Genomic DNA, 12,745 nt, shown 5'->3' with positions numbered 1-12,745 from the left:
TGGCTGAACTTTGTGACTTTGTCCTTACCCATAACTATTTTACATTTGGGGACAATGTATACCTTCAGATCAGCGGCACTGCTATGGGTACCCGCACGGCCCCACAGTATGCCAACATTTGTATGGCTGACTTAGAACAACGCTTCCTCACCTCTCGTCCCCTAATGCCCCTACTCTACTTGTGCTATATTGATGATATCTTCATCATCTGGACCCATGGAAAAGAAGCCCTTTAGGAATTCCGTCATGATTTCAACAATTTCCATCCCACTATCAACCTCAGCCTGGTCCAGTCCAAACAAGAGATCCACTTCTTGGACACTACAGTGCTAATAAACAATGGTCACATAAACACCACCCTATACCGGAAACCTACTGACCGCTATTCCTACCTACATGCCTCCAGCTTTCACCCTGACCACACCACACGATCCATCGTCTACAGCCAAGCTCTGCGATACAACCGCATTTGCTCCAACCCCTCAGACAGAGACAAACACCTACAAGATCTCTATCAAGCATTCTTACAACTACAATACCCACCTGAGGAAGTGAAGAACCAGATTGATAGAGCCAGAAGAGTTCCCAGAAGTCACCTACTACAGGACAGGCCTAACAAAGAAAATAACAGAACGCCACTAGCCGTCACCTTCAGCCCCCAACTAAAACCCCTCCAACACATTATTAAGGATCTACAACCTATCCTGAGGGATGACCCAACACTCTCACAAATCCTGGGAGACAGGCCAGTCCTTGCCTACAGACAGCCCCCCAACCTGAAGCAAATACTCACCAGCAACCACATACCACACAACAGAACCACTAGCCCAGGAACCTATCCTTGCAACAAAGCCCGTTGCCAACTGTGCCCACATATCTATTCAGGGGACACCATCACAGGGCCTAATAACATCAGCCACACTATCAGAGGCTCGTTCACCTGCACATCCACCAATGTGATATATGCCATCATGTGCCAGCAATGCCCCTCTGCCATGTACATTGGTCAAACTGGACAGTCTCTATGTAAAAGAATAAATGGACACAAATCAGACGTCAAGAATTATAACATTCATAAACCAGTCGGAGAACACTTCAGTCTCTCTGGTCATGCGATTACAGACATGAAAGTTGCAATTCTTCAACAAAAAAACTTCAAATCCAGACTCCAGGGAGAAACTGTTGAATTGGAATTCATCTGCAAATTGGATACAATTAACTTAGGCTTGAATAGAGACTGGGAGTGGCTAAGTCATTATGCAAGGTAACCTATTTCGCCCCCCTCCCCCCAGATGTTCTTGTTAAACCCTGGATTTGTGCTGGAAATGGCCCACCTTGATTATCATACACATTGTAAGGAGAGTGGTCACTTTAGATAAGCTGTTGCCAGCAGGAGAGTGGGGTGAGGGGAGGTATTTTTTCATGCTTTGTGTGTATAAAAGATCTTCTACACTTTCCACAGTATGCATCCGATGAAGTGAGCTGTAGCTCACGAAAGCTTATGCTCAAATAAATTGGTTAGTCTCTAAGGTGCCACAAGTACTCCTTTTCTTTTCTTGTTACAAAACAGTTTGCACAAACACTGATTTGAATTTTGAACCATTCTGCAACTTGATAAACGCTTGCAAATGGGTCTTTGTTCACACTGATGTTCACCCCACTTTGTTATTCATACACAAGCCTGAATTAACATATGGACAATGTTACTTGGGCATGAACAAGAGTGCTAATTATTTGCTATTATCCTGTTTAAATGTTCAATTAGTCAGGAAGAAGAAACATAGCAATGTGGCTAAGGGTTTATCTACAATGGATATGTTTGCTCACCAATATATCAGCACCAGTCCAATCAGTCAGCTGGGTAGGGGTGCTGCAAATGTTTTCTTCCCGGAGTGGCAAAATACCTAGGGGCTGGCCCTGAGTCCAACCCCCCTACTGAAGCTGTGTTGTACCGCCATAAAAAGTGACTTCCATTAGAACAGCTTCTCCTGGTTTCAGAGAGGTGTGAGCTGAACCAGTTATTTGTATAAAGGCTTTGGATTAGGCTAGTATGGGGTCATATGGCATACTGACTCCTCTCTCAAACTGCATTCTTGGCCTCTAGAATCCCAGCTGTGCTATAAAAAGCCCCATTAAATCACTAGTTGTTATAGTTGTGAAGAAAACCTCTCAAATGTGAACACAGTGTTACCAGTGCAGTAATATATCTGTATAGAGCTTGAAAAATAGCTCTGAGAGATGTGATCTGCCCCATTCATTTCAGCAAGGTGCCCAGTAATGACAATTTAAATGTAAATATTATTCACTCTTTCATTCCTCATGTAAGAAAGGAGAGAGAGGATCACAGATCCGCAAAATTTACTGTAAATGATGTGGCATTTGGGTGCCACACGTGGGTGGCATTTGGGTGAGTTGATACCACTTACTTTTTTCTCATCAGGAAAGAGCCAAGCCCAAGATGCCCAACAGAGCCCATGTGCTTATTCAAGCCTCACCAAGGGGGAACCAAGGCCAAAGAACCCAGTGGAGCTTAGGGCACATGCACAATCATTTTGGGCACAATTTGTGGGGAGAGGAGTCTCACTTTTTATCAAAATGTCTTTAGCCTTTCAGATCTTGCAGAGTTTTCTGACTGCAGCAGTGGCTAGTCTGACTCTTCTATTTATCTCATCTTCACAATTCCCATTCTTCAGTACTAGTCCTCCAAGGTACACAAATGTTTCCACTTGTTCTAGTTTTTTATCTCTACCTCTTGTCTTCTGGTTGCTACACTTTTTATCTTCTCTGTGCTGATGAGCTTCAATCTGAATTTTTTGCTTTCCTGCTCTACCTCGTCAGTTATTCTCTTTAAATCCTCCTTGGTCAATGCTATGAAGTCAATATTAGTCTGTAAATCTAAGTTTGGTCACTGTCCTACCACCTAAAATGTCCCCTTCCATTTCATGTCTCAGTGCTATAGACATCACTGCTTCCATTACCGAGTTGAACAAATCTGGTAATAGCATGCATCCATGATTTACTCCTACAGTTGTCCTGAGCCTTCCATCAGCTTCTTGTCTAGTCTCACTGCACTCACCAACTTGCAGTAGATTTTTTCTGCCAGCTTGATCAATTTTTTGCGGATGCCATACAGTCTCATAACTTGCCATAGGTGATCTTTTCTGTCAAATGTTACCAAAAACCTATTTGAACTCTATAAAGTTGTTGTAACAGGTTCAGTTGTATTCTGTGTACTTCACAAATACACTGATCTGTTGGACTTCATCCTAGTCCAGATTTACCTGTTCCTCTGCAAGTGCCAGTTCCACATACATCTTCATTCTCCTTTGCCACATCTTGACTTCTGCTTTTCCCGGCACACTCAGTTAGGTGATTTTTCTGTAGTTCAATAGGCTGACTGGAGGAATAAAACAGAAAGCAAAGGAGACAAATGACTGGATGAGTGAACAATGTGAAGAAGCAGTCGACTATGTGAAGAGAAATGTGACACGGATTGTCTCTCAGGATAAAAGAACTGAGTGGGATACATGAGTTGAAGATGTTGGCGGTGAAAGACAAATGCAGGCAAATAACTGAGGGCTAACAAGCAGAGAATAAGCCATGCAAAGAATATTTTGAAGACCTGTACAATGTGCAGAACACAGGAGATGAAACAATCCTGAAGATTGCAGGCAGGTTGAGGAATGCCTGATAAATGCGATGCATAAGCTAGTCCACAAGATTTACAAACAAGAGCAAGTGTTGAGTAAAGGGGGAGGGGAGCAATCTGTGAAAAAGGAGATAAGAGTATGTGCAAGAACTACAAAGGAGGATTCATGAAAGCCACAATTTCCAGAAGTGTTCTCTAAGTTTTTGGAGTAGCAGCCGTGTTAGTCTGTATTCACAAAAAGAAAAGGAGTACTTGTGGCACCTTAGAGACTAAGTTTTTGTGCCTCAGTTTTTGCATACCTACATGAGACACCTTGTGCCTGACTGCTGAGAAACCATAGCTCCCATTGACTAGAAGTCAGTGTGGCACAGCTTCAGCTGGTGTTAATTGTTATAGCTCTATAATGGAATTATGACAATTTACACCAGCTGGCCCCTATGTTTGCAAGTGTCCAACCCAGAAATTTAGGAATAAGGCTAAACAAATTAGTGATAAGACAGCCTATTGCCCCACCAACTCAGATGCTTTACATTAATGCTAGTGGAACTTGTGTGTTGAAGCCACGTGACTAAATCAAGGAGATTGAGGCTATGTCTACACTACCACTGCAAATCGACCTACGCTATGCAACTCCAGCTATGTGAATAACATAGCTGGAGTTGACGTGCCTTAGGTCGAGTTACTGTGGTCTACACGAGGGGCGGGGGCGTCGACGGGAGAAAATCTCCCATCGATTTACCTTACTCTTCTCTTCGGGGGTAGAGTACAGGGGTCAACTGGAGAGTGATCTGCAGTCAATTTGGTGGGTCTTTACTAGACCCACTAAATCCACCGCCGGTGGATCGATCGCAGAGTGGTGATCCCTGCTGTAGTGTAGACAGGCCCTAAGTCAAAAGAGCAGACTTTACATTCTTAAGCCCATCAAGCATAGATCTGAAGGTGGTTATAGTAAAAGCATACTGCAAGCAATCCACTGCTATTTTCTGCTCCTATAAAGCTGCCACAATGCCCATACATGATGGGGACAAAGTTTGAAATGGCTTTCATAAGTCAAAGGACAAGGGAAAAAAAATCTTTCCAATCAGAACACTAGCTTCATGTTAACAAGCAAACATGACCATTAAAAGAACATTTCTGAAAGACTTGAGCACAAGCCTTGGCTTGGCAGGTCAGGCCAACATCTGTGCCAACGTCTGATGAGCTACTGAATATCATTTTTTTCATCTAATGTGGTGGTGGCAGTCATGGTTGGGGAGTGAGCCAAATGGATTTTACATCAGTCCCTCGTGCCACCTGGCCAAGGAACAAGGTTGGAACTCTCTGTGGAAGAAACCATTTATCCTTACTGGCAAGACAAATGGTTCTTAATTATACCTGTTAACTAAGATTGAAGGAAAAAATATAAATGTAAGCCATTTTCATATTGGCTGGCATTTATTTTGATCCAGAAATGCTAGAAGGTGCCTCACACTGTCTCTCGAGATATTGGGAAGAGCTGAATGGATAATGCAAAACCTAAATGGTGACATGCTGTGGGTAAGCAGTGCAGCTCAGATTTCAAATAACACTAGATTGATCAAAATTCACTAAACATTTTGTCTAATCATTTTTTGAATAATGAAACCATTTGAGAAAATGGTGATGCATTTGCAGGCCTTCCACAAACAGCAAAAGAGGGGAAATTAATCACATCAATTATGTCTCATGAATAACTCATTCACCTCTAATATAGTCAATTCCATGACAGTGAATATGCCTTACAGTTCAATCAAAAGAGTATCATACCAATGGTATGCCGGGTTCACTAAATATAGGAAATAAATGAACCTCTGGAGACACGGTTCACATAAACAACCTATTGCCTGGATGCTTATTGAAATCAGTTCCACACCATACCCCATCTGTTGTAATCCAGGTTTTCCTGGGAGTAAAACAGTTTTGGCAACAATGCTGACTCTCCCTGTATAACAGATTGTCTAATGCCACTGAATGTTGTACACATGGAGCTAAATCCCATAGTCCATACAGTGGGCCATAACTCCCTCAAATTAGTGTTTACAACACCAATAGGAATTTCTGAAAGTTGTACCTGGCATAATATTTTTTGGGGAAAATCCTGTTGTCTTTATTCAGGCAAAATTCCCACTGAAACTTCTGGCAGCCTTACCTGGGTAAGGATAGTAGAATTTGTCTCATACAAAAGAATATTCTGCACTCTGTTAATGTGTGTGGTAGCTAACTAATACGCATGGTGTTAAAAAATCTGTTGTTTTAAAATTGATTTTAAAATCTTAAAATTCTCCACAACAAAATAATTTATTTATCCAGCACATCTAGGTCTTTTGGGTCAGCACCCTTCCTCCCGGAGCTGAGATCTTTGAACTTAACAGTAGAGACTAAATTTTTCACTCACTGTAGCATTATCCTGCTGTCCTTTTGGTGAAGTTTGATTGATAAGGAAGAAATGCTTCCTGCAATATTACTTTAGTGACCTTACTGGGGTGGGAAAAAACACACACACACTGTTCTGCCAGGAAACAGTAGCTGTCATTAAGGAACAGGGAGCAACTTGTCAGTAGGTTATGGCAACATGTGATATGTTTGCTGCTGCAAACACCTGGAAGTGGTTTAGCAGAAAGGAGTCACTGAGGTCTGCTCCTCATGATACTGCTTCTCTTTTATTTATTTTTTCTTTTGGAATAAGAACATAAGAATGGCCATACTGGGTCAGACCAAAGGTCCATCTAGCCCAGTATCCTGTCTTCCGACAGTGGCCAATGCCAGGTGCCCCAGAGGGAATGAACAGAACAGGTAATCATCACGTGATCCATCCCCTGTCACCCATTCCCAGGTTCTGGCAAACAGAGGCTGGGGACACCATCCCTGCCCATCCGGGCTAATAGCCATTGATGGACCTATCCTCCATGAACTTATCTAGTTCTTTTTTGAACCCTGTTATAGTTTTGGCCTTCACAACATCCTCTAGCAAGGAGTTTGACAGGTTGACTGTGCATTGCATGAAAAAATACTTCCTTTTGTTTGCTATAAACCTGATGCCTATTAATTTCATTTGGTGGCCCCCATTTCTTGTGTTATGAGAAGTAAATAACACTTCCTTTTTACTTTCTCCATACCAGTCATGATTTATAGACCTTGATCATATCTCCCCTTAGTCGTCTCTTTTCCAAGCCGAAAAGTCCCAGTTTTATTAATCTCTCCTCATATGGCAGCAGTTCCATACACCTAATAATTTTTGTTGCCCTTTTCTGAACCTTTTCCAAATCCAATATATCTTTTTTGAGATGGGGTGACCACATCTGCACGCAGTATTCAAGATGTGGGTGTACCATGGATTTATATTAGAGGCAATATGATATTTTCTGTTTTATTATCCATCCCTTTCTTAATGATTCTCAACATTCTATTTGCTTTATTGACTGCTGCTGCACACTGAGTGGATATTTTCAGAGAACTATCCACAGTGACTCCAAGATCTCTTCCTTGAGTGATAACAGCTACTTTAGACCCCATCATTTTATATGTATAGTTGGGATTTCGTTTTCCAATGTGCATTACTTTGCATTTACCAACATTGAATTTCATCTGCCATTTTGTTGCCCAGTCACACAGTTTTAAGAGAGCCTTTTGTAGCTCTTCGCAGTCAGCCTGGGACTTAACTATCTTGAGTAGTTTTGTATCTTCTGCAAATTTTGCCACCTCACTGTTTACCCCCTTTCCCAGATCATTTATGAATATGTTGAAAAGTACTGGTCCCGTTACAGACCCCTGGGGACACCACTATTTACCTCTCTCCATTCTGAAAACTGATAATTTATCATACCCTTTGTTTCCTATCTTTTAACCAGTTACCAATCCATGAGAAAACCTTCTGTCTTATCCCATGACTGCTTACTTGCTTAAGAGCCTTTGATGAGGGACCTTGTCAAAGGCTTTATGAAAATCTAAGTACACTGTATCCACTGGATCCCACTTGTCCCCATGCTTGTTGATCCCCTCAAAAAATTCTAGATTGTAGATTGTCCAGTGGATTGTTGGGGCATGATTTCCCTTTACAAAAACCATGTTGACTATTCCCCAACAAATTATGTTCATCTATGTGTCTGACAATTTTGTTCTTTACTATAGTTTCAACCAATTTGCCCGGTACTGAAGTCAGGCTTACCGGCCTGTAATTGCCGGGGTCACCTCTGGAGCCCTTTTTAAAAATTGGTGTCACATTAGCTATCCTCCAGTCATTTGGTACAGAAACTGATTTAAGCGATAGGTTACAAACTACAGTTAGTAGTCCTACAATTTCACATTTGAACACTCTGGTGAATACCATCTGGTCCTGGTAACTTACTGTTTAGTTTATCAATTTGTTCCAAAATCTCCTCTAATGACACCTCAATCTGGGACAGTTCCTCAGATCTGTCACCCAAAAAGAATGGCTCAGGTTTGGGAATCTCCCTCACATCCTCAGCTGTGAAGACTGATGCAAAGAATTCATTTAGTTTCTCCGCAATGGCCTCATCGTCCTTGAGTGTTCCTTTAGCATTTGATTGTCCAGTGGCCCCACTGGTTGTTTAGCAGGCTTCCTGCTTCTGATGTACATAAAAAAAAAAAAAAATTGCTATTACTTTTTGAGTCTTTGGCTAGCTGTTTTTCAAATTCTTTTTTGGCCTTCCTAATTATATTTTTACACTTCATTTGCCCGAGCTTATGCTCCTTTCTATTTTCTTCACTAGGATTTAACTTTCACTTTTTAAAGCATGTCTTTTTGCCTGTTACTGCTTCTTTTACTTTGTTGTTTAGCCATGATGGCTCTTTTTTGGAAAAGGACATCATAGAACAGAACACTTAACAGGTAATGCTAGTGCGGGTGAAACCAATCAGTGAGGCTTAGTACTTCTTGACTAGATCGATGAGCACAATTATACCTAGGAAACCATATGAACAAAACCCGTAGATGTATATGACGTGGGTTCTGATGCAGTGAAAGAAATAAAAGAAGCTTTAGTTTACACTTTGCTATTTTTTTCGCAGTGCCCTGACATTTCAGTGTCATTGATCCTCTATTTTCTCTTCACATCTGTTACCCCCTTCAGTGTTTCTTTTACTACTGCTCCTTGTGTGCATGCAGTAAAGGCAAACACTCACAGGTGCAAGTCAATCAGACTACTCGTGGTAATAAAGTTAAAAATGTGCATAAATATTTGCAATATGAGGTTCTTAGAAATTAAGTTCTAGGAATACTGCAAAGTATTTACCAATTCAAGGTTCTTCTTTTGAGAAGTAACTTTTCCTCTCTTACTGTGGAGTAAATTGAACAAAACACGCCAGTCTTTAATGCTGTCTTATGTAATGCTATACCAGTCTCCAAACAGTTTCTTGACTTAACATTACTCTGTAACTCAGAATATTTTAATATGGTCCTCAATACGACCATATGGTTTATATAAAACTTTTGGATTACCTCATAAATGTAATCATAAACTCTGGATAATACATTGGAGAATGTACAGTAGGGAACACTCTCTTGCTCTGGCAAAAGTATAGACTGGATGATCTAATAGATCTTTTCCATCTCTAATTTCAATAATTCCATGTGAAATATATCCAAAAGGAAAGGAAACAGGTGATTGTGAAGATGTCTTGTGGCCACTAAGTAATTATGGACCAAATCAAGCCTTCTGGGTTTTGTGGGGCGGGGAGCAGGGTATGCAGTTATGGGGTGGAGATGGGGAAACGCTTTTATACGTGGCACTGTATCCCTAAAAATCCACATGGAAATTCTTATGCTGAGCTGTGGAGTCCTATCTCTGGAATTTGACTCTGGAGTCCTAGCCAGGCCACATAGGGTGAAATCCTGGCCCCACTGAATTTAATGGGTGTTTTGCCATGGATTCAATGGGGCCAGGATTTCACTCACAGTTAGCAAGAGCGCAGAAGCAGTGTTCTGGCTAAAATCCATTTCTGGTTATTGGGACAACATGGTTTGCGCATCTTTTTGGCGGGAAATAGTTATCTTCCTTGCATTTCAGAAGAATTTTCAGCCTCTTGTAGTTTAATTAAAGCTAATAAATCTCTTTTTTTCAGGCAATAGCACTAGATCATAATAAAGTAAAAGAAATCAGATGTCAAAGTTTATCCTCCCAAAATAACAGTCTATAATAGTTTGGCTCAGGACACTTGAAAATTTACTCTATTGCTACATTAAAAAATGGCCTACAGCCAACCACAGCAGATTACCGCATTAACATTGGGCATCTATCAAACATTTAAATCAGTTGCAATGGGCCAGAAAAAACAACAACTTTCTTTTATCCATTGTAAAGTCTGAAGACTCCACTCTCAAAGTGATATGTTCTCCCATGGTGCTGTGGAGTTTTCCATCACTTATGCTGCTTGGCCTAAATGCAAATAAATACAATGATTCAGAGTACATGGTTGTATATTTTCCTTAGGTTCTTGATAGTCTGTTTATTGAAATGTGTGGAGGAATTGAAAAATAAGAAAGAGAAGAGAACAAATGAGCCCTAGAAATGCTTTGTAGGAACTGTTTTCATTCTCTCTCTCTCTGTCTTTCCCCTGTAATTCTATATGAGGTAGAGTGGGTAAGAGGCCCTGTAGCCTCTGAATAGAGCTTGAGTACCCTTACATTAAGACATTGCTAAATAATTGTAATGTATCACCTATCTCAGATACTGGGGAAAAATAGAAAACCGATAAAGGACCAGATTTTTAAAGGGACATCAGCCCGGCGTCTGTACTTGTGCCTGCAAGTTTTTGTCTATTTTCCATGTGTGTGTGATATTGGAGATATCAAAGCAGGCACAATAATACATGAAAGAAAAGCAGAACACTGGATAACAATTACCACTGAGGCTGAATATCGCAATGCATGGCTAATGGCCTGTCTAATCTAGGAAAATAGGTCAAGGTTAAAAACTTAATTGCAACATTTTAGCTAACACTTTCTAAGCACTTGTCTGGATAGGGCTTAGCACCTTTAAAAATGTGTTGTGGTCATAGTCAACCCTAAATAGTCCTTAAGGCCTCTTCCATACCAGAAACGTGTACTGCTTTAATCATACTGATATAGCTGAAGCAGTACAACCTCCCCGCGGTGTATGCAGTTCAGCTGGTATAAAGATGCTGTATCTCGGTATAGCTATTTCTACACAAGAGGAGGATTAACTCTACCTGTAAAAGTCACCCTTATACTGGTTTAACTGTGTCCACACTAGGGTGACCAGATGTCCCAATTTTATAGGGACAGTCCTGATTTTTGGGGGCTTTTTCTTATATAGGCACCTATTACCCCCCACCCCCATCCCGATTTTTTTACACTTGCTATCTGGTCACCCTAGTCCACACTAGAGTTTTTACTGGTGTGATGAGGTGTACCGACCCCACACCAGCTCCGAAAGGGTTAACTGTGCTTTACAGGCCGTCGTTCCGACTCTGCTGCGCATGCCTGGAGGCGGAGTATAAAAGGAAGCAGCCCAACACGGTCTGGGCAGGCTGCTGAAGGGGGAGGATGCAGACTGTAGGCTCTCTCCAGGGAGTTGCTACAGGCCCCGATTACAGAACCATGGCTCCAGACGGACTCCAGGCTGCCTGATGAGCCCAGATAAGAGACCGCGCCGGCAGGAGCTAGGCCACTTGAGGACCCCAAAGACCTGAGGGAGCCATGGAGTCTCACCGAGAGAGAAAGGGTAGGAAGCAGCCCAGGAGACTTAGACTTTTCTCCGGTGAGTGAACCGAGGAATCAGTCAGGGTGTTTCGGGAGAATCTCCGCTGACTTGGTGGTGAGCACCCCCACCCCCGCTAGGGCCCTGGGCTGGGACTCAGAGGAGCAGGGAGGGCCCGAGTCCCGTTACCCTGTGCGCCACACACCCCTAAGTGGCACCCCACTTCTCCAGTCGGCCATACGATCCCACAGAGGTGAGTTACTTTATTGCTTCTGGCCAGGACTCTGCCCTGAATGCAAGAGACTCCCTTATTGACTCCGGCCATTAGGCCGCGCTGCCCTGGGAGGAAGGGCCGCTGTACTGACTCCGACCATTAGGCCCCGCCGCCTGGAGAGGAAAGACTGCTTTACTAACTCCAGCCACTGGCTGTACTGTCAAATTTTATAATCAGGGTTATGAACATAGGACCTAACTGGCTGCTATACAGTTTTTTTCCTTCTTCTCACCATATGTGAGCCGGCACATGGAACGGAGTGTGCCTACCCCATGACAACTGGAATAATTATTTTTGTAAAAAATCACACCTCTAACTGACATAGTTGTAGTACTAAAATTTTTAAGTATAGACGAAGCCTAAGAGAATAATTTTTCCCTCAGTGATTGGAAAGAAAATTGAAAAGGGAAAATAATATCATCTAACTTATTTTGAGTTGCTTTGAAAAGGATGTATTTAACAATGAGGGTTTATGTTGCCTTTGTAATGGATCAGCTCTACTAAAGTCAATGAGACTACTTGTGAGAGTAGAGCAAGCAGGATTTGGCCTTGGTTATGTGTTTAAATCCATCATAAGGGGATTGGTGCAGTTCATAATGAAGACATTGATAGGAGAGGCTGCTTCTTCTTCTCAGGAAGAAGGGGGGACTTGGACTGGAGGGTCTCCTGAAGCCTCCGCCTCCTCCTATTTTATGGAGATCGGTGGTCTCTGAGCACGCCTGCTGGGTCGGGCCCCACTAAGCATCTACCTTCCTCCAATTCATGGATTGCAAGTAGAGCTAGGTGCCCCCGTGCATCCTAGATTTAGGTGCCTATCTCCCTGAGGGGAGGGCGACACTCTGGTTGGTGTCTCCCACTGGTTAGCTTAGGTGGCTCTCCAGTCTAAGGCACCTAACTCTCTCCGTTCATTCTAGGTGCCTAACGCAGGCTTGGTGGATGGTGGTGGGGTTCATGTGATTTTTCTAGTTGCCGCGACGCTCAGGATCACAGTGCCTCAGTCCCATCGTGGAGCTGGGCCCTGGGAAGTGCTAGCAGTCTTTAGTGCCTCTGCTCATGATGTTCCTATTCTGTTAGAGGGTTTTACACAGGCATCTTTCACTGGCATTAAATTAACTACACAAAATG

Source organism: Caretta caretta, chromosome 8 (genome assembly GCF_965140235.1).
Source record: "Caretta caretta isolate rCarCar2 chromosome 8, rCarCar1.hap1, whole genome shotgun sequence".
Lineage (NCBI taxonomy): Eukaryota > Metazoa > Chordata > Testudines > Cheloniidae > Caretta > Caretta caretta.
This window is presented reverse-complemented; position numbering follows the sequence as displayed.